We start from the raw sequence: 21887 nt of genomic DNA, 5'->3' as shown, positions 1-21887 counted from the left end.
ATATCAAAGTGATCTAATCATGCAGCCAAACTTGTAGATAAAAAGATGTAATCAATGGTTGATACATTTTTACAGGTTAGCGGGAATATCAGCTCCTTATTTCTTGAGTCTCATTCCGACTGAGCGGAACTAAATTATGGGTTCCATAAAACCATTGATTCCAAACTCTGCCTTTTCCTTCGAAACTCCATTAATATTCTCCGTCAACCCCCGAATGTTGAAATCTCCTGTAATTATCAATTCACAATTCGAATGATCTAGAAAGAGGTCTTCAAGGCATTCAAGAAAATGCTTTACCAAGTTTGTTCTTGCATTCTAATAACAGTTGACCACAATCAAAACCATTTGTTTGGTGTTTGTTTTCAAACCATGAATTCAAATCGCTTGAGCTGCCGAACAGTTACTGTCGAGCTGTCAGTCAACTTTGCGGTATGCTTGATGCAAATTGAAAGACCCCCTGATGGACGACCAAAAGGGCTTAGGCACGAGGCAGCAGAAACCATCTTGTAGAAGCCTGGTAGAGCAGTGGGGGCCAATGCCCAAGTATCTTGAAGACCTAAAATGTCACCAGTACTCTTCCTCGCTTCCTGGAAGTTTTTTAAACCCTCCTACATATCATGAGATTGTTATAATCTTAGCATTTGACATCCGTGCCGACTGTTTTGGGCTTCGAGAATTTATTACCACCTTGCACTGCAGATTCCAGTTTAGTAAACATGTGCTCCCATCAGGACTGAGGCATATTGCCCAATGAGCTATGTATGGCTGTTGCCCTTCGTGCTGCCTCCTGCCCGGTGGATTTTTTAGGGCTGAATCGCACTTTAAGGTTGCGCGAATAAACGATCTTTAGTGCTCTTGATGTTTGTTTCCTCTGGTTCCCAGTTTCTGCTTCCACCTGAGGTGCCCATAAGAACACTGTGGGTTAGCTGACCTGTGGGCGGGTTTAATAAAACATATGGATTCTTTAGTGGGGTAGATTTCACAAGTTCGATTTCCCCTCCAGTCAGCAAAAATGTCTTTTTCACCCCACACTGCATCTCTCAGAGATCCACTTCTCCATGCAGTTCACAAGGCTTCTCCTTTAACATTCTTCCCATCCGGGTCAAATTTTACCCATAGCAAATCTTACGAGGTAATATGGTTCAGGGCTGGAATATGGGTACACAGTTTCAGCAGATTCCCCGATAAAGCGTATCCTGAGGGCCCTTGGGCGAATCCTGGGAATAAAAAACAATTCTGGCGGATCAATGGCCATCACCCCTTTCTTACTCAATTGAACAGGACTTGACTCCACCAGTTTAATTGATGTAGTATCCTCATATTCCGCTGTACCTTCTGCTATGTTCCATTTGTCTTAATAGCCCCTGAGTATTGGTGCTTTGTTGGTGACGAGAGCCTCAAATTCCACATAGGTTCCCTGACTTCAGCATCCAGATTCCTGCAGTTAAGCTTTTCCCAGATGCCTTTTGGGGGTCTAATGATGTTATTCTAATCTGGAGGGGGGGGGGGATGGGGCCAGGTATCGGGCCCTGCCCTACGACTCTGATAGTCCGAGTTAATTAATTCCGCCCGCTGTGCACCTGTTGGGGGGAGGTGGTGGTGGGGGTCCTCCTTTACAGGCTCATGCTTATATCCCTGCATTGACCTTGGAGCATATGTGTGTGGGTCCACCCAAAATGCTTGTGTCCCTACATCCTTAACGGTTCAGACATCCTCTTGCTCCTGCCCATAGGTTTTGATCCTACAGCCCACGTTGGAAACTGCTTTCCGCAAAGGCAAGTCGCTAGCTCCACCTCCACCCCCGTCTGCGACTCCCTGTCTACTTGATTGGCAGGAACTGAGCCGGGGATGACCACACTTCTCCACGTCACCGCTTACCAGCCGGTCGGAGCCGTTAAAAGTCCTGCGGCTGGACTGCGGATGCCACTGGGCTGCGGACTCGTAGGTTATACCTGGGTCCGTTGGGTGTGGTAGCGATGTAGCAACGAGCTGTCCACAGTCTGAGGGCCAATATGGCTCCGCGGACCTCCGCTTGCCCGCTGCCCCTGTCGCTGCACCACGGCTGCTCAGCTCTGAACTAGGACCTGTACCGAACACGAATAGGCAAGAAAGAGTGCTAGGGCGGCGTGGTATAGTTTAGAAATTAAACGGTTCCCATTCGGGTCTTTAATAATCAGTATAAATGATGGGAATTTTTCCGGTTCCAACTGATACGATGGTATCTGATCCCGAAGTGCAGTCTGTAGGTGTTGTAGCACAAAATGGTCATGGGGGAGGCAACTTGGAAGCGTGTATCTACACATTAGTAAATATGTGGGCATTTGGGAAAAGATCTCCAAATGTACGGAGTGCGTGTTTCCTGAGAGTCCGCTGGACTAATGTTTCTTGCGTAATGGGTAACCATTGGTTGTTGACTAATAGGGAAAGCCGGTGAGTACAGCAGTTGGCCTTCCGTCATCCGGAGCAGTCTTTGCCACAATCAACTGGTCATGGACACAGTTTGGATGTCACTTTTATTGCGGGTAAGCCAGCTGGCAGTAGTGCGTCCAGTGGTGTTGGGGCAGCAAGGTCTATTTCAGGTTTAGCATATGGTATGCACATATCTGGAAGGTACCAATGTCGGGCACAGCTACATTGGGCAACCAGGAAATGTAGGTTTCTGTGAGGAACCCCATAGCCTCCTCGTTTGAATGGGAGGATCAACGTGTTCATCCTGTCCGGGGCTGCCTGCCCCCACCCCTACCCTTTGGACATTTGCAAAAAAGGCATTGGTTAGTGGGTAAATTGTAGAACAGATATAAAAGTTGGGGCAGCACTGCCATTTTAATAATGGCTATGTGGTCTGCCATTGAGAGTGGGAGGCGGAGCCACCGATCCACTCGGGTGGTCCATTTGTCCATCAATGGCCTGTAGTTAAAACGTAGGAGCTGCTCCCTATGCAAGTATATCCCTCGGTATCTGGCCGAGTCCTCACCCCATGTCAACATAAATTTGTCACCGTTTTGTTCTGTCACCTCTATTAAAGGGAATATCTCCGAGTTTTCCAATTGATATGTAAGCCTGATAAGGCTCTATAACGTGTTGCCTCACAGGACTGGTGCTAGGTTATCAGCTGGGTATCTTGCATACAGAATAATATCGTCCCCATACATTATGATCAGTAATAGGCCAGTTTAAAATTGCAAGCACCGTTAGAGGTAGTTTTTCTGTAAATAGCGCACCAAGGGGTCCATCGCTGTTAAAAATAATTGGGGCGATAGGGGGCACCTTTGCATATTTCCACGCAACAAAAATAATGGTGTAGTCGGTGATCCATTGAGTCGAATGCGTGCTGTCTGTTGCGTGTATTATAGGGTTATGAGGGAAGTAAACCCTCTAGAAAAGCCCAATTTGTACAGCGTTGCTTACAGAAAAGGCCACTCCAGTAAATCAAAGACCTTCTCTGCATCTAACCACGCCTCCACTGCCAGCACCGTGGGGGAGATTCTATGTAATACTCCAAAGATTGTTCACAGGTTTAATGCTGTAGACCTTTGCGGCACGAATCCAGATTGGGTGGGTGATATTATTTGATCCATCAACAGTGCTAGTCTGGTCGCCACCATCTTCGCCAGTATTTTATCAAAATTCAACAGCGATCGGGGTCAGTATGAGCCACACTGTAAGGGGCCTTTAACGGGCATCGAAATTAACGCAATTCTCGCCTCTCGGAGTGTAGTAGGAAGGGCTCCCTTATCCAATGCCTGTGCATACCTAGCTAGGAGATATGGTGCCAGTAGATGCTTTTACATTTTATAAAAGGCCCCTGTAAAGCCATCTACGCCCGATACTTTCCAACCATCCACCAAGTCCGTGGCCTGGATTATTTCATCAGTGGTGAAAGGTTCCCTTAAAAATTGTTGATGTGCCTCAGTCAGCCAAACTAAAGCTATATCCTCCAGCCATCTTGGAAGTGTAAAGGTCTGTATAGTAATGAAGCATTTCAGTTTGTATATCGTATCTGAGATATACGTGCCGCGAGGCCGCTGAAGGCCAGATATATATGTTTGACCTCTTGCCGGTTATAACATCTTAGCTAGTGTTTGCCCCAGTCGTTCTCCTTCTCCATATCTTCGTGCCTTGGCATATTTACCAAGAAAATGGGCCTCCCTTTCTGCCAATTCAAGGATGTTGACAAGTAAAGCAGCGCTTCATGTAATCTGGGGCATGTTTTGTGATTGGTCTGGCGCCATTAAATCTGCCTTTACTTGACTTAGGGTGCTACGCAAGTCTTAAAGAATCCCCGCATTTTTGGAGATACAAATGACTCTCGGATACGCATTGAAGGCATCCCATAAAGTGGCTTAAGGTAACAGACCTTTTGTTCAGTTCAGAATACTCTGATATCTGCACGGATTTCAGTACGGAATAGTGCTTCATGGAGTGCCATATTAGGGAATCGTCACTGCCGTTCAAATCCGCCCACCTCCGGCATGTGAAATTTCAGCACTACTGGGTAATAGTCTGATAGTGTACGGGGAAGGTGTCTGAGTGGAGCCAGGGTATATGTGACTTCAACAGTAACCAATAGTCAAGTTGAGTACAGGTATTGTGTTGTGCCGAATGGAATATGAATGCCGATTTATAAGGCTATTGTTGACGCCACACATCTAGGAGTGTATGCATCACATATCTCTTTTTAAGATGTGACTAGAGCGGGGCTTACTGCCCGGGGTCTCGAAGTGCTGTCTAACACTGGGTATAGTAGTATATTACAGTCCCTCCCCAAATAGATGTGATCCGCCTCTATTAAACCTATCTTTGATATTTACCAAGAGACTGCGATGGCCCAGCTATCTCCCCGTCACCAATAGATACCTACCCTATGTCTGCGAGTGCTGCCATAATTTGAAACCGAAGAAGTTTGTGTATTAAGCTAGAGACCCGCCCATAGCAGAAGAACTATAGCTGGGGGGGAAAAAAATGTGATCACCATCTGGAGGCGAAGGTGGGTGAAAGTCTGGTTGCAAGGTGGGTTTCCTGCAAGATCACACTGTCAGCGCAGTGACGATGCAAGTATTGGAGCACTTGCCTACATTTGTGTGAATTGTTCAGCCCCCTCACGTTCCAAGTCATGAATGTGACGTCTGCGATCAAGTGAAAATTAGCCTGTACTGCCACAGAGTAAGAACAATGTGTGGATTGAAGTGTAGCATAGGCAATACCGTATAGCACCAAAACAACAGGGCTTTAAAGATATGTATAGTCAATCTACCCTAAGTTCCCCTTCCCCCCTCTTCCCCACCCATATCTAGCAGCTGTCCGCCAAGTACAACCAATCATAACCAGATTTTAAAAGACAAAATCCCTCTAACCATAGGTGGTATCAAATTAGCAAAAATGTGGACACCACAAAGAGGGTGACGACGCTACGTTGTGTCCCCATATCCTGCTGGAGGAAAAGTGAATAATTAAACACTGTTCCATTTCCTATAACATACATACATTATGAGGAAGAATTTAGCATAGTCTCACTGCTGTATCTGCAATAAACATTATATGGTCATAAGGATTTTGGGTGTCAGCCGGAGGTAAATGAATCGGAGCTAGCGTTGGAGTGGAAGTCTGGTGGTGACCTCCCAGGGGAGCTGCGGTGTGCAGTCGTAAGTTCTGCAGAGTACTTCCTGCACTGGTTTTGGACTTCTGTCGGTTTATCGAATACACTGCTTTCCATCTTCCTCTACCCAAACGCGGGCAGAGTAGATCATGCCGTGTCAAAGTCCCAAGTTGCAGAGCGTGGCCTTCACTCCAGTGTATTTGCGGTGGGACTCCTGGACCAGCACGATGAAATACTGGAATTAGGATATGACAGATCCCTGCCAGTTCAGAGGGCCTTTCTCCCTCGCCAACCGCAGGGCAACGTCCTGGTCCCTAAAGTTGAGCAACCGTGCAATGATCTGCCGTGGTGGGCATCCAGGGTTGGGACGCAGCCGTAGTAATCGATGAGCACTTTTGACAACAAATGTGGGGGTTACGGAGTCTCCTCTGAACTGGTCACTCAGCAGCTTCTCCGCGCCGCCTGTGTTTGTAGATTCGGGTATACGTATACCCATAATTCATAGGTTATTCCGCCTGCTCCTTTCACCCAAGTCTTCATTTTTCATTGCTACTGTTTATAGAAGTTTTTCCAGCCTCTCTAGCTTTTTAGTCACCTGAGCTGCTTCGTCCTCCTATCAGACACCCTACCCTCAGCAGTTTCGAGGCTATGCTCATGACGGTCAAGACTCTCCCATCGCGTCCAGCTGTTTATCTAGGGCTTTGAAACCAGAACACAACTCCGCCTGCAGTGCATCCGAGCCAAACAACGGGGTACTCTTCCCCCGGTACGGGATTTGTCCGTGTCAGTCATCTTCTGATTCCGTGCAGCAGTAGGGCCTTTCAGTGCATTGAAGGGCAGTTGACACTGTTTGGGGTCTTTATGAGCCATCTTCAAGAGGTGGTATGGCGAAATGCTCAGCACGTGTGCGTGTTTTCAGTTGCCCACCTATAGCTTCTGTGTATATCGGGGAGGAGGAGGCAGCCAGGAGAAAGGCAGGCAACTGGGTGGCTCGGCACAGCCTGGCAGCTAGTGCCCAGGTTCACCTGCGGCCCCTAGTTGCCGCAGGGCCTCCTGGGAGAACCCAAACTGGTCTTACCTCTTGCCCAGCTCCCATAGGTAGACGCAGCCCTCTCCACCGCTCCGCAGTGCCTCCAGCCCTCTCCTTACCAGCAGCCAGATAGGGTTTCTCCTTTAGTCGACACGTTTTGATGGCCCACATCTCTGCAGACTGGGTGGAGAGAGGTCCTCCTCGCCTCAGCAGGTGGCTCCATGATTCCTCCGGTCCACAGCATTGGAACTCAGTGGTGGCGTATGTGCTCAGCCTGTAAGTCCGGGCATGCAATAGGTCCGCACCGCACTCCGCAGCCGACTTGCCTCAGGCATCTCATGTGTTCTGATCCCCCCTCCCCTCCCATAGACCCCCCCCCCCCCCCCCCCCCCCGCCCTTCACCACCAGGACAGGCTGCAGGCGGACCTAGTTTTCCATTCGGTTACCAAGGGTCTCTAAGCCAGTAGCCTTCGATGCCCCCTGCATTAAAAGGTTTTTACTAGCATATCCGTATTTGGAACTTCCAAGTATATAGCTGAGATGGCAGCTGTGAAGCCATTGTCTGCTAGGATCATGGGGATTCCGAGGGAGCTTCTACTCTGTGCAGCCATGTTGGTCTGCGGCTTGGCCACACCCCCATTACCCGCCCCCCCACCCTCCCCCCATTAAAACTTTTTTAAAGATGAGATTTGAGATTCTGGCAAGGTACAGGTTGATGATGGGACAATCTTGGAAGTGCATGGATTTTTGTTCTGTAGTTTAAGCACAGATTCTAATGGGCCTTTTAAAGGTCTGCACTTTTTTGGAAAAAAATTGTTGCATAAAACTGACCAGCACTGGCAAAGCCTATAGGTCTTCCTTTTGAGAGCTATTGGCTTTGACAGTGTTTTGTAGCCATGCTGTACAGCCGCTTGGATACTTTGCAGTGTAGCTAAAACTAATTAAAGAAATCGCCAAGACGCAGCAGGGACTAATATCCCCCTTTTTAAAAAAAAAAAAAAAAAATGTTTAAAAAAGAATAACCATAGATGTGTGCATTGGCGCTGAATGCATCATAGCACTTTTTTAAAATTCATAATTTTTTTAGCTGTGCTGCCCAGCAGTCAATGTCTGCCATGCCCATGATGTACAGCATAAACTTAAGGCAATGGCTGAGTCGATTGTCTCAAAGGCGAGACCTATTGTCTTTGAAACATGCTTCTGAGCAATTTCCTAATGCATGAAAGAGAAATTGGCAAAAAATCCTATCACATAAAGAAAGTAATTGCGCACTTGTCCTTGTCTAACTGAAAATACATTTGGGAACAGATAACCTCTATTGTTAATAAGAGAACATAACCTCTTTTGTCTCAATAAGCATCCATTTCAAAGGAGAAAGGGGCTTCTTTGAAGTGTGGCACAGTAATACAGATCTGCAAGAGGTTCAACAAGGTTCGACTGCGAAGAAGAAAAAATGAAAATAGAACCTCAATCACAGCGCGATCAGCGGAAGGACAGCAGTCAGCTGAAGCAATCAGTACTTGGTCCATGCTCCAGCCGAAACAAAAGTAAGTCAAGCCAGCACGAACTGGCCAAATATAGGGAAGCAAATAAGAGTGACAATGAAGCCAACGAATGTTGAGCAATGGGCGAGCTAGAGCGCAGGTGCTATCGCGTGCGAGACCTAATAAAAAGGAAACTTGTATAGCCAGAGTGATGTTATTTCTGAGAGATGGCCTAAAATTTATCATGCTTTCAGTAGCCCAATCTGGAACAAAACTTATATTTCAGCTCATCTGCCTAAACTAAGTGGCTTGCAGCAAAAAGGCATGTATTATAGCCATACCTGCCAATTCATGACAGGGGCCACATATAGGCACCACCCCTGAAAACTGATGTTTGTTCTTCATTTCTGTGCCCCATAAAACAACCCGGAGATCTGCTCCTACTGATTTTCAGTTTTACGTACTTAACCTACAAAATTGAGTCAATTCTGGCAGTCCTCAAAACATATCGCTCGTGACAGAAGCAGCGGTCAGTCAAGGACCCACATTTGTCTGAAGTATCTATGGCCCAATCATCACTAAAGTTCTGCAACAAATGGTTCCTTCTAACAAGGCGGGCCCTGCTCAACTTAGTCTTAGTCATGAAATTCAAAAACATCTAAACTAAGGTTGAAGGACGAGTCCAAGAAAAAAAACACAAGCCAGACCAAGACCAATGTTCCTGGGCCATCTTCGACTTTGCATTAAAAAAACGCCAGTCTTCATGGAGGCCATACTGCAGATGTTTGTTACCCTCTGGCTTGCTTTCCAGCCACTCAGAGCCATTGGGGCCTCCAATGGCACTTCCGCAGGATAGCCCATTCCCTGTGCCTAGTGACTCTGCTCAGAGTTCGTGCCTTCCACCACTATCTCGTGGTCCTGCTTACTCTCATGCCGAAGTCCTCGTCGTATGTTACTCCATTGCCAGACCCACCAGCTGTTCCGAATCCATTAATGCTAGCCCTGGATTTGGATACTTTGTATGCTAAAGTCTGCTCTGTGAAGTGCTATCCAATTACTTGAGCTCAGCCCAGTGTTGTAGGTAATTTCCTGGGAACTCAACTTTTTGAATGCCATCATTTTGCTAGGATGAAAGTCATATTTGTCTCTGGCTCCGATGCCTTTCAGTTACTTAACATAGTTTCACTTGATGAGGAGGTAGACCACTTAAACCGTATGCAATTTTGATGCTGGCTTTTACCTGAATTTACAGAATTTCGGCGGCCTTGACACTGCACTGGACTCAGCCCTTAATCTGCCATACAGTGTTCTACTGAGTGTTTTCTTTTACAGTAATACTTAGGAGAGCTACAGAAGTGTTGGAACCCCATCTTCTGTCGGAGAAGATCAAACATTTGTTTATGAAGATCCTCTAGGCTTGCTGACTACTTCTGTCACTTGTGTCTTACATTGAGGCCTCTGTAGACATTTTCTTTGTCCGTCTGTAATCCCTTCTAGCCTTTGCTGTTAGCTGCCTCATTGCTAGATGACACAGACCAGCACATGGGGGGGGGGGGTCTAAGTTCCTGACGCAACACTATACGCCTGACAGCCTGGTCGTGCAGGCCTCTACTTGTAAGGCTTACCCAGTCTTCTTCCCTTCCACTGGTTCTTAAGGTCAGTTAAGGCCAAACTCTGACCTTACGAATCAGTGTATTAAACGTTTGGTTTCATGTTGGCTTTTCAAGGTAATAATCACTAGTGTGAGCATACGTCGACTACTGATCGACCTCTGACCACCTGAGATAGTTTGCTCCTGTGGCAAGTAATCCAGCTATCCTTGGTGACCAAAGAACGTTATCATTTGAGTAGCATGTTTGAATAGGCCTTGTGTGCCCACTCCTCCCTTATGCTTCAAAGTGAAGTTTTTGATATAGGTCCGGGCGAAAGAATTGAAGTGCCGTACACCTTCAAATAAGTGAAACTCAATTATAGTTCTGTGCAAGTCTGAGCACAGACGAGACTCTGGCCAGCTCTTGCAGCTTCCCTCCTGTCACTCAGCAAAAGATTATAGTAAATGAAAGGACCCATCATACCCACAGCACACGGTAACACACTTATATTTCATAAGTGAATCAGCCCTGCAGGGCACAGACATGACCTACTCCAATTGTCCATGTATCTTGATATTAAATCGTCTAATTTCATTATCCCAAAGTGCATGCAAGCAGAGAGGCTCAGAAGACTGGGACAGGATGACTTAAATTATGGTGCAGATAGGAGTCCCTACCGTGATCAGCATGCATTAAGTCGGATGGCACAAAAAGTTAAGCATTCGCAAGCCTTCACATGAAATTAGTGTGCAGTCTCTTTATTACCCACAATGTGTGCTTACTCCGATATTGGACTGCCTATTGGTATAGATTTTTTTGACGCAAGACTGCTTCATTTTACTGGGTCCTTGTACTTTCCTTCCAATACAGGAAGCATCAGTGCCTAAACAGGAGTGTGCAACCAAACAGTTTTTTGGACTCGCCAGTTGCACATGACAGCCTGTATAGCGTGTGTCTTTTGCAAGGTTTGCGGAATCGGTGGTATAAGATGTCCAATCTTACTTGTGTGAGGGCTCAGTTGGATAAACATCCGCTCAAACAAGCATTGGGAAAGGCAATGGGTCTTGCCTTTAGTGGTAATTGCCAGTGGTTGTATAAATCTTTTTGACCACTCGTGGTGGATGCATACAAATGTGTGCCATGATGGCCCTCATTTAAAGAACTACAAGATGGCCACCACCGTATGCGCCAGTGTGTGTGCATGTCTCGAGGTGTGTTGGGACACATGTTCATCCTTCCATTACGACTCACTGGCAGCTTTTTTTTCACTTTACCATTCCGGCATGGCCAACAACCGTGAACATAAAATATATATATTTTATATATATGTAATACTTTTGTCGATCAACAAAATGTGCTAGAGCCCAAATCCATAAAGCGTGGTTTATTCAAAACATGTTGCAAACGAACGCCAGGCGCGTTTCAGTGCAGCTGCACCTTGGTCACGGGTCCCGTGTACATTTTGTTGATCGACAAAATTATTACAGACATTTAAAGAGGTTCGCGGCCTCACTTGAGCCCGCCGCCGTGAGAGGCAGAGAGACCAGCGATCTTTCTTGGATATATATATTTGGACAAAAATTGTTAGAGTGGGGTGAGTTTTTTTTTTTTCCGGGTGGGGAGAGCTTATAAAAATGTACTTGGTTGCGTTTCATATTCTTTAGCCATGACTCACATAGGATAATAATAGCCAACGAGTAGGCAAGTGTTCATTACTAATGGATTACTTTGGTAAGTGGCGCTTTAGTTCAGTTTATGGATCTGTGTGGAGCTTAATTTGAATGAATCTCTGTAACTTGTGTGTTACATGCCACATTCACAGCAGAACGGACTCGGTTTTATCATCTCAAGGTCGATAGGACCCTGCTCAGTGGTAGGGTTTTGACACCTGTTACTATAAGGGTTGCGACAACAAGTTTATTTACCTTTTTTTAAACCATCAATATTATTGCACGCTTTTGTTTCTCATGTTAACTTGCTGGATGGTGGTTCGTGAACGCATCCCTTTTCATTTAATTTCAGTACATTTGTGTTTCACATGGTTATGGAAAGCAGTTTGTGTCAGAGCAGACGTGATTGCCATACGTCAGACTATAACCCTGCGCCACCTTGGGAGCTCCGCCGCAATGAATTTCAATCGAGATTGGAATTTGAGTTTAATTAAATTACATGCATTTTAAATGTATTGCTGGCATGAATCCCTCTGCGAACTTGTCTTTTCCAGCATGTAATCGTCGACCATGAAGAGCTGGCAGTCCTGAATGCGAAGCATTCATCTGGATGCATTGTTGTTTTTATCACGGTTAATGTAGGCTAACTCCACTCCTAATTTACGCTCTATCTGCATCCCCCAGATGTTTTGGAAAGCCATCTTGAAGCAGCTTCAGACTGCAGTTATTGCCTCCTTTGAGCTTGCTCTTGTACGGTATGCATTAGACACGTATTGCTTTGCAATCGAAGGTTCTTGTCCACTCTTCTGCTTGGATTTCTCCATACTGCATTGAACTCCTTAAATTAGGTAGCTATCTTTTATGAGGAGTTTGATTGCATTCTTTCAGTGAATTGTTGAGGGAGAATTGTATGGATTATAATATGCTTCCAAAAGGTGTCCGCTGCTTTCTCACTTCTGGGACTCTGTTTTTTTTTTTTTTAACACTATTGCAGTGAGAAATGGAGGTGGTGAGGAAGAATTGAATAGTGGTTGGAGTTAAGAGGTGTGATGCAAGACTGCAGCATCTCGTGCTGTTAATTATTAGTTAAATTAATATATGTAGGACAAACATTCTATCATCTTGTGTGAGACAGTCTTTCTTAGACATAGCTGTGTTTAAACTGGGTTCTACTGTTTTAAATAACCACATTCATGCTTGTTGCACCTCTTTTTAACAATGGGTACCACTAGGAGCCTCCAAACATCGCTACGTTTTCTCTGGCATGTGTTCATCTTTTTTTCCGGCTGGTCATTAAACACCACTTATCAAAAGAACCAATACACAGCGGAGGCAGGACACCATCGTAGGACCTCCATGAACCCTTCTAATTACCTGTCTTTAACCACCATCCTAGTTAGATCACTGTCATTCCACTTCTAGGTCGTACTTTATTCCAGAAGTAGGAAATATTCATTCTGGTCACTACTGCAGCACCCTGGTTCTCTGGGCAGGCTTCTAGGTCTATCTCCAGTAAGGGCTCCTGCTGGGTCCAGTACTCTGGTCATCTGGGCCCTCTTGGAACCAGGAAACTTTTGATTTCTGTAGAGCAGCAAACAGGAAGTCAATCTTGTGATATTTGGAGAATTGTTCTAGTCGCACAAGTGAGTAGTCCTCTTCTTCCAGCAGGGTCTTCTTTATTTAGGTGATGGACCAGGGCAGAGAGGCTCAGAAGTGGTCTAAGGAGGTGCAGGAGGTGGTGGTGACATGCTAGGCCTAACATGTGTACTATCCAGTGATTGGACAATTCCCTACGCCCAGTTCTCTAAGTGGGATGAAAAAGGTGGTGCAGATTGGTGGTCTCTTAATGGGATGTTTCAAAAGAGCCATGACTAGGAATTCTTTGCACGAGGTGTCTCCTTTGTAATTAAGTGTGTGCCTCAACCTGTTAACTCAAATTATATGCTTCACAACCAGATGCCTCCCTAGGTGTTTTGTTAGTGCATCCAGACATATAACACAATACACCTAAAACCTCCCAGACCAATTTTCTTGAACAATGCTTAGTAGTAGCAAATAAATGAGCAAGAACAAGAATTGTGTTAAGAATAATTAAATTGGAAAAGGTTTCTATTTAGAAAATGAGCTTGTCAACTTGACATTAGTAAGGTCAATGTAGGGAGTAGTGGACTTTGCAGTGCCCCAATCACTCCCTTTCAAACTACTTTCCTTTGCAGTCTTGCTGTATTAGACACGTTCCCTTTTCTCTTCACATATTTGTGAAATCTTCGAACTCTGCATCTCGGGTCAATTCTTTAATTTTCAGCAACATTTTTTGACTCTCCTTCTGCACTTTCATCTCCATTTCACCACAGTCCCCAAATCACACACATGCTGCATTTTTTATTATATTGGGGTGCACATATTTCGACAGCTATGTATCTCCTTCACACACTTTTCCATAGAATTGCAGAGGCCAAGGATGAGATGAGATGTTCATGTTGTGTGAATACTTTTGACCCGCTGACAGCACTGAGAAACTTGCACGGTCTTCAGCTTCCACTCCAAAGCTCTCAATTGTGCCCCATCATAAGCACCTACCCACAACTCAAAGTGTACTAAAATCAATCAATTCCTTTATTTCGGCCAATTTGGCCATAAAAGCACATGTGAAATAACATACAATTCATTTGCTTTAAGATCAGGTAGAAGTAAACGAGAAAAACAAAACCGGGCACATGTAGTAAAAGCCATTAATTAAAACATAGCCGGGTGCAATCAATTGGCGGCTCAGTGAGAAGAGTCTGGATTTCTGATTCAGTGGCCCAGTCACATGCCGGGCAGCCCAGGGATTGCGAGCCCGTCCATCTGTTTGTAAAGGAGTGAGTGGCAAAACCCCGTGTCTGAACTGCAGATAGAGCTTTCTGGCAGTTGTTGGCTTGATATCATTCAGTGCCGGCTCTAGGCTGTACCGGTCCTTGATTTCTAAGAAAGCTGCAGCAAGCTTGCCTACTGGAGGATTGCTCTGGAGTTGAGCCAGTTTGAACTCCCAGTAGCAATCCTTTAGCTCTTTCCTGGACACAGTGACACATGCCTCTTCTGGGTCTGCCCAAAGATTGCCCCGTCCCAGATGCCCTGAAATGTGTCGGATGTAGGAGAGGCAGGGTAATTTGCCCGCCCCCGGTAGACTCATCACCTTAGTTCATCCCTATAATGTAAAAGTTCTGGGGTGACCCACAGACGTCGCCAAAATAAAAGGGGTCTGAGGTTAACTTCTTCAACAATAGCCCTTAACCCCAGGTCCTTTCGGTTTGGCGTTAGTGGGGTGCTTCGTGGGAGACCAAAGAGTTGCCTGAGGAAGGTATTTTCGGTCTGTGTAAGACTCTCTCAACTGTGGTCGTCCCATAATTCTGCTCCGTACAGCTTGGACCCTATATATTTCTATTGCTGGGCTCACAGGTTTGTAGCTGGATTTTCTGAAAACTTTCGCAAGAGGCCCCCCCCCCCCCCCCCGAAGTTTGTGCCAGTTTCAAGGTTGATTTTTTAAATTTACGCCCCCCAGTCCATTGTTTCCGTGATAGTTATGCCGAGATAATCAAAAGCAGATACTCTCTCTGAGGGTTTACCATTTAAGCTTGGGTTTGGTCGGGTGCTTCTGGCTGAGTTGAAGGCCATACATTTTGTTTTTTGGAGATTGATCTCGAGCCCTCTTTCTCTGCAAAACACCTAAAATCTATTTAGTACCCTCTGTATCCCCATAGGCAATTTCGACAATAACAGTGTGTTATCGGCAAACATCATGGCTGGAATTTTACGTGATGCCAACTTGGGAACATGCAGATCTTTCTCACGAAGTAAAAAGTCAACTAGCCCATTTATAAATAGGCTGAAAAGGGTCGGAGCAAGGACACATCCCTGGCGGACACCTCTATTTACAGGGATGGGGGCCGTGAGTTTTCCTTCCTTGCCATATCTAATTTGCGCGTAGTTACCCTCATGTAACCGCTTCATGATTTGGCAAAGGTATGGCGAAACCCCCATCTCATGGAGGACTGACCACAGCTTGTCTCTTGGGACCAGATCGAACGCCGATTTCAGATCTACAAATATTAAGTAGAGGCTGCCACCCTCCGGACACACGATCTTCCAGTGTAATATCTGTAGCCTGAGGAATAGGTTCAGCGTGGACATTTTTTCTCTGAATCCTGCCTGAAGAGGACTAAGTATCTCATGCTCCTCCATCCAACGCCAAAGCAGCAGCACCAGCGCAAAGATTTTTTGGGTAATATGTATAAGGCTTATTGGCCTGTAATTTGTGGGTAGCAGCGGGGAGCCATTTTTAGGTCTTGCCTAGCTATTGCGTTTACGCAATCGCTATGCAAGACTCTAGTTAGAGGGGCATTTCAAAGTGCTCCCAAAAGTGGATTGCATGGCGAGCATGCGCACAATCACGTGCATCGTGCTGCCATGCAATCCGTTTGGGGAAGCGCTTCAGGCAACTGGCGCGTGCACGTGTAGCCACAGCCTCGGCATCATACTTCAAAGGGTCCGTTCCCCCGACTGGAATGCGCTTCCCCGCCACAGCATGCCGAGAGATTGTTTCCTCATGGCGCCTCTTACAACTGTCCCTCCCCCACCACAGGGCTAGTCTCACAGACAAATTGCCATCCATCGATTTTCACTTTCATGCCCGTGTTCTTTTTGCCTTTCAGCACGCAGCCCGCCCTCCCCCCTCTGTGTTTTCTTGCAGCTTTGCCCAGATCTGAGTCTCAAACAACCAAAATAATAAGTTTGCCCTGCACGCTTTCTGCGCTTACAAAGTTAACATATGCCGCGCTCATTCCCTTTTCATCCTTCTAAGGTCGATAAGATTAGCACCATTAATTCTGCGTCTAAGGATTTAACTAACCATATGTTTTCTTGCAACTTTAGGCACTTCACGCACACGCACCCCCACTGCACACACACACACACACGCCCCACTGCACACACACACACACAGCCCCACTGCACACACACACACACAGCCCCACTGCACACACACACACAGCCCCACTGCACACACACACACACACACACACACACACACACACAGCCCCACTGCACACACATACACACACACACACACAGCCCCACTGCACACACACAGCCCCACTGCGCGCACACACACACACACACACACACAGCCCCACTGCTCACACACACACACACACACACACAGCCCCACTGCTCACACACACACACAGCCCCACTGCTCTCACACACACACACACACACACACACACAGCCCCACTGCTCACACACACACACACACACACACAGCCCCACTGCTCACACACACACACACACAGCCCCACTGCTCACACACACACACACACACACAGCCCCACTGCTCACACACACACACACAGCCCCACTGCTCACACACACACACAGCCCCACTGCTCACACACACAGGCATCAAGGCAGCAACAGAATGCTCTGAGCCCCACCAGTGTTTGCCACACACACATGCCTCTCGCATCTCATGTTTTCTTCCAGCTTTGGCCCGTGTTCTCTTTGCCTTTCAGCACTCAGCTTCCCCGTAACCACCATTTAACGACCATCCTGCCGTAAACACCATTTAACTACCATCCTTTTAGTTAAAATAAAAGAATTGCCTCTAAGGGTTTAAGGAACCATAGAAATACATGGCAAGGCAGCAACAGAACGCTCTGAGCCCCACCAGTGTTTGCCACACACACGTGCCTCTCGCCCATCTCTCCCCCGCCCTCCCCCCTCCGTGTTTTCTTGCAGCTTTGCCCAAATCTGAGTCTCAAACAACCAAAATAATACGTTTGCCCTGCACGCTTTCTGCGCTTACAAAGTTACCATATGCCGCGCTCATTCCCTTTTCATCCTTCTATGGGCGATAAGATTAGCACCATTAATTCTGCGTCTAAGGATTTAACTAACCATATGTTTTCTTGCAACTTTAGGCACTTCACACGCACACACACACACACACACACAGCCCCACTGCGCGCACACACACACAGCCCCACTGCGCGCACACACACACACGCCCCACTGCACACACACACACACACACACAGCCCCACTGCACACACACACACACAGCCCCACTGCACACACACACAGCCCCACTGCACACACACACACAGCCCCACTGCACACACACACACACTCAGCCCCACTGCGCGCGCGCACACACACACACACACACACACACACACACACACACACACACACACACACACACACACACACACACACACACACACACACACAGCCCCACTGCTCACACACACACACAGCCCCACTGCTCACACACACACACAGCCCCACTGCTCACACACACACACAGCCCCACTGCTCACACACACAGGCATCAAGGCAGCAACAGAATGCTCTGAGCCCCACCAGTGTTTGCCACACACACATGCCTCTCGCATCTCATGTTTTCTTCCAGCTTTGGCCCGTGTTCTCTTTGCCTTTCAGCACTCGGCTTCCCCGTAACCACCATTTAACGACCATCCTGCCGTAAACACCATTTAACTACCATCCTTTTAGTTAAAATAAAAGAATTGCCTCTAAGGGTTTAAGGAACCATAGAAATACAAGGCAAGGCAGCAACAGAACGCTCTGAGCCCCACCAGTGTTTGCCACACACACGTGCCTCTCGCCCATCTCTCCCCCGCCCTCCCCCCTCCGTGTTTTCTTGCAGCTTTGCCCAAATCTGAGTCTCAAACAACCAAAATAATACGTTTGCCCTGCACGCTTTCTGCGCTTACAAAGTTAACATATGTCGCACTCATTCCCTTTTCATCCTTCTAAGGTCGATAACATTAGCTCCATTAATTCTGCGTCTAAGTATTTAAATAACCATATGTTTTCTTGCAACTTTAGGCACTTCACACACACACAGCCCCACTGCTCACACACACAGGCACTGATCACACGCACCCCTGCGTCTCAAACAACCCAAAAAAATAGTTTATCCTGCACGCGTAACAAACAAGCGCATTCTTAACAACAGCACTTTCGAAAGACACCGGCACACTTTTTATTACCGTAGTCAAAAAGAAAGACCTCCCTTGGATCTGTATGTATCTACAATCACTCAAACACACAGGTCTCACGTTAGCAGAATGAGATTCGGCATCAACGAAGCAATCAAATTACTTGATAACAAATTTATTCAAATTAATCACATATGTCACAAAGAATATAAGATGTTGTACACATACATTAAAAAGGCAAACCATTTTCCAAATTTTTAAAACATAAAAGGTAAAAATCAATTAAAACTTCTTTATATGATTCATAAACAGATAATGTAACAAATCACCATCAATATTCATACACAACATAAAATTGGGAAAAAAGAACAGGACAAATATTCCTACTCAAAATAGGAAATCGCCAAATCAAAAATTCATCGGTTGTGACTACAATGAGACTCAATCACAATACACATGTCACAAAACCATTGTCATCGCAGATTTTATACGAATTCCTTTTACTAGAGCATCAACGCGTTTCGGTAGGCCACAGTATATAGCCAACACCTTCCTCAGGATTAATTGCAGGTCCCAATTTCTATATATTTAAAATCTGAAAAAAATGTACAACAAAATGGTGTAAGTGACTCCCCAAGTGATTTATCTAAGACAGTATTTGATATACTTCGATGACCCTGACTCATCCCATACTTTAACAGATATGTAACAGACACACACTCTTACAAAAATCTGTAAATGCTAAAGCTATTCATCAGTCAGTGAGATTTAAAGAAACTCTCACAGTTCCGCAGGGACACATTAATTAAGCTACTCATTCATGATGTTGTGAGCTAAGACACTCAAGGAGGCTATCCTCTCTTGATTAGTGCTTCAAGACATTTGATATTTGCTAAACAGTGGTTTTTCTAGTTCTTAAACTCACAATTATATAGAATCATTAAATCACGATTCCTCTTGTCAGAACTTGATCCGCTACTCAGCACATGAACTTCACCGAAGATCTATTTAGGTGAAAAAACCCTATTTTAAATGGAGGCCTGGTATTTTAAAACAGCACTACACTCTATGCTGGTAGTTGGGTTAATTAGTTAATTCATATTGTTTGTAGGTGTTTATAAATTTTACCTCGTATATTTCTTAGGCTTGCTTGGATCGTAGCACCTCAAAGATATTGTTCCGTTGGTGTCCTCATGAAAGTTAATTTTATAAGGATACGTTACCTAATGTAAATTACAAAAATATATTGTACATAATGCCCCAATGAATACTGAACACCCCAGTTGGTTAGTCCAGCTACACTCTTAGCAAAAAATAAATCCCATATTTACCAATTATATGTGCTTGGTGCAGACGAATTATATTTATTCCAGCTGTGTGTATCTTAATTCAGAGAGAATCACCAGTCACTCTCCAAGGAGATCTCTGAAATAAAACTAAGACCTATACTAACCACATTTACCCAGGCAAATTATATCTTCTATACTCAGCTTATATCTTAGTTTTTGTCACGGTCAGCAAGACACCTAGCATGTGTCTTAAAGATACTACCCTTACATGAATATCTCTAGTGGATCAGACCTTAACTTAAAAACATCAAACTGTATAATAAACCGGCTGCTCATAAGTGTATATAAAAATACTCGCTACTCAGGGGATATGCTCAGAGATAGGCTGACTCTAAGTATTTCATATTCCTACTACGAACATGTGCCGATCTGGTGTTAGTCTCAGAAATCAGACTCTCTAAGCTAATCTCCTCATATCAATAGATATCAGAAAGGATCACCGGTTACCTTTAGCCAATTCCTTTATATGCATCAAAGGTGGTGAAGATAAAAAAGTCCCAAATCTGGGATCTAGTCGCTCCCTACAATGAAGAGACGGCAAGCATAAGTTAGGTGACAAATCTCGCTCTCAGCGCAAACGCGGTCTCCTCGATGTACTATCTGCACACATACCTTGATAGAGTCCGGTAATGTCCGCGGGGTGGATTCCTTTGATTCAGTTGAACAAGGAACCCAAAAACACACCGGCTTAAATGTCAACCGGCGTAGACTAACCCGGAACTGTAACAGTCCTTCCGGGGCAGGAAGTCAACACTGGATACGACCTCATAGACATATCATGCAAAATACCCGCCATCTTGACGGTGTTTCAGTGGCGTTTAAGACGCACGATTCACCTCTTATTAAACTGTGCTGTTGGATCATTGATACCTCACTTTCTTTTGTTATATAGCCAAGACAATGTCTGTTAGATTATAATTTCAATATCGGGTCATTAATCGGACCAACTATCACAATAAAACGATCATCGCACAGGATAAAGGCTATGTGTACTAGCTGGGACCCAATCAGAAATAACCAGCAAATGGTCCGCCATCTTAACGGTGGCAAAAAACGTTGAAACACATAAACTAAGTGTCATTAGATGCATACATTTTATTACACAGCATAAAAAACAGCCACAACATTAAAGAAAAGAAAAAAACGGGAAATATTGAATTTAAGATTCATTTATATTTTTTACATATTCAGAACACCACCTTAAAGGAAAATAAAATGTTAGTTTTATTTTTCAAAGAGATACATATTACATCACTAGAACCACACCGAATACACTTACCTGCCACTACATCCACTCCTCTCTACTCTCTGCTCCCGTACACTGCACTATATAAAACATACACTACATATACCACAAAATGCAACACAATTGCACGCCACAGATTTACACTGCACTAAATGCAACACACACTCCACACAATACCACTCAGCACCACATATTTATATGCTACATAATTACAATGCACAATATACGACAAACCCACAAAACAATAACACTCAATGCCATATAATTACACATCACAAAATTACACTGCACTAATTGCAAGATACACTCTTAATACCAGTAAATGCCACCTACTTACATGTGACATCATTACTCTACACTCAATGCAACATACAATCCAAATAGCACTCAGTTCCACATAATTACACTGCGCTCAATGCAACATACACTCCAAAAACAACTCAATGCCACATAATTAGACACAACGTAATTACACTGCACTCAATCCAATATACACTGCAAATCACACTCAGTGCAACATATTTACACGCCACACAATTACACTGCACTCAATGCAACATACACTCCAAATACCACACAGTGCCACATAATTACACACCACATAATTACACTGCACTAAATGTAACATACACTCCAAATAACACTCAGTGCCACATAATTACACACCATATTGTTACACTTCACTAGAGGCAACATACGCACCAAATACAACTCAGTGCCACATAATTACACGCCAAATAATTACACTGCACTCAATGCAACATACACTGCAAATGCCACTTACTGCCACATAATTACACGCCACATATTTACACTCCACTCAAATCAACATACACCCCAAATACCACTCAGGGCCACATAATTACACAACACATATTTGAATTGCACTTGATGCAACATACACTCCGAATGCCACTCA

General features: G+C 45.0%; 1 protein-coding gene and 1 long non-coding RNA gene across 2 annotated transcripts in view; one reads left to right on the top strand and one right to left on the bottom strand.

Annotated features, from left to right (window-relative positions):
- MTPN (myotrophin) overlaps positions 1-21887 on the top strand; it is a 399325-nt gene that overhangs the window by 71493 nt on the left and 305945 nt on the right. The window lies entirely within an intron of this gene.
- On the bottom strand, positions 18543-20436 carry LOC146854218 (uncharacterized). The gene is made up of 5 exons (XR_014980743.1): positions 20335-20436; positions 20170-20243; positions 19502-19596; positions 19299-19377; positions 18543-18968 (listed from the first exon to the last, which is right to left on the bottom strand). It is a non-coding gene; the product is annotated as an uncharacterized LOC146854218 (long non-coding RNA).

The sequence above is a fragment of the Triturus cristatus genome, chromosome 4_1 (assembly GCF_964204655.1).
Source record: "Triturus cristatus chromosome 4_1, aTriCri1.1, whole genome shotgun sequence".
NCBI classification, from domain to species: domain Eukaryota; kingdom Metazoa; phylum Chordata; class Amphibia; order Caudata; family Salamandridae; genus Triturus; species Triturus cristatus.
The sequence above is the reverse complement of the archived record's forward strand: the minus strand, read 5'-3'. Positions and strand labels throughout refer to the sequence as shown.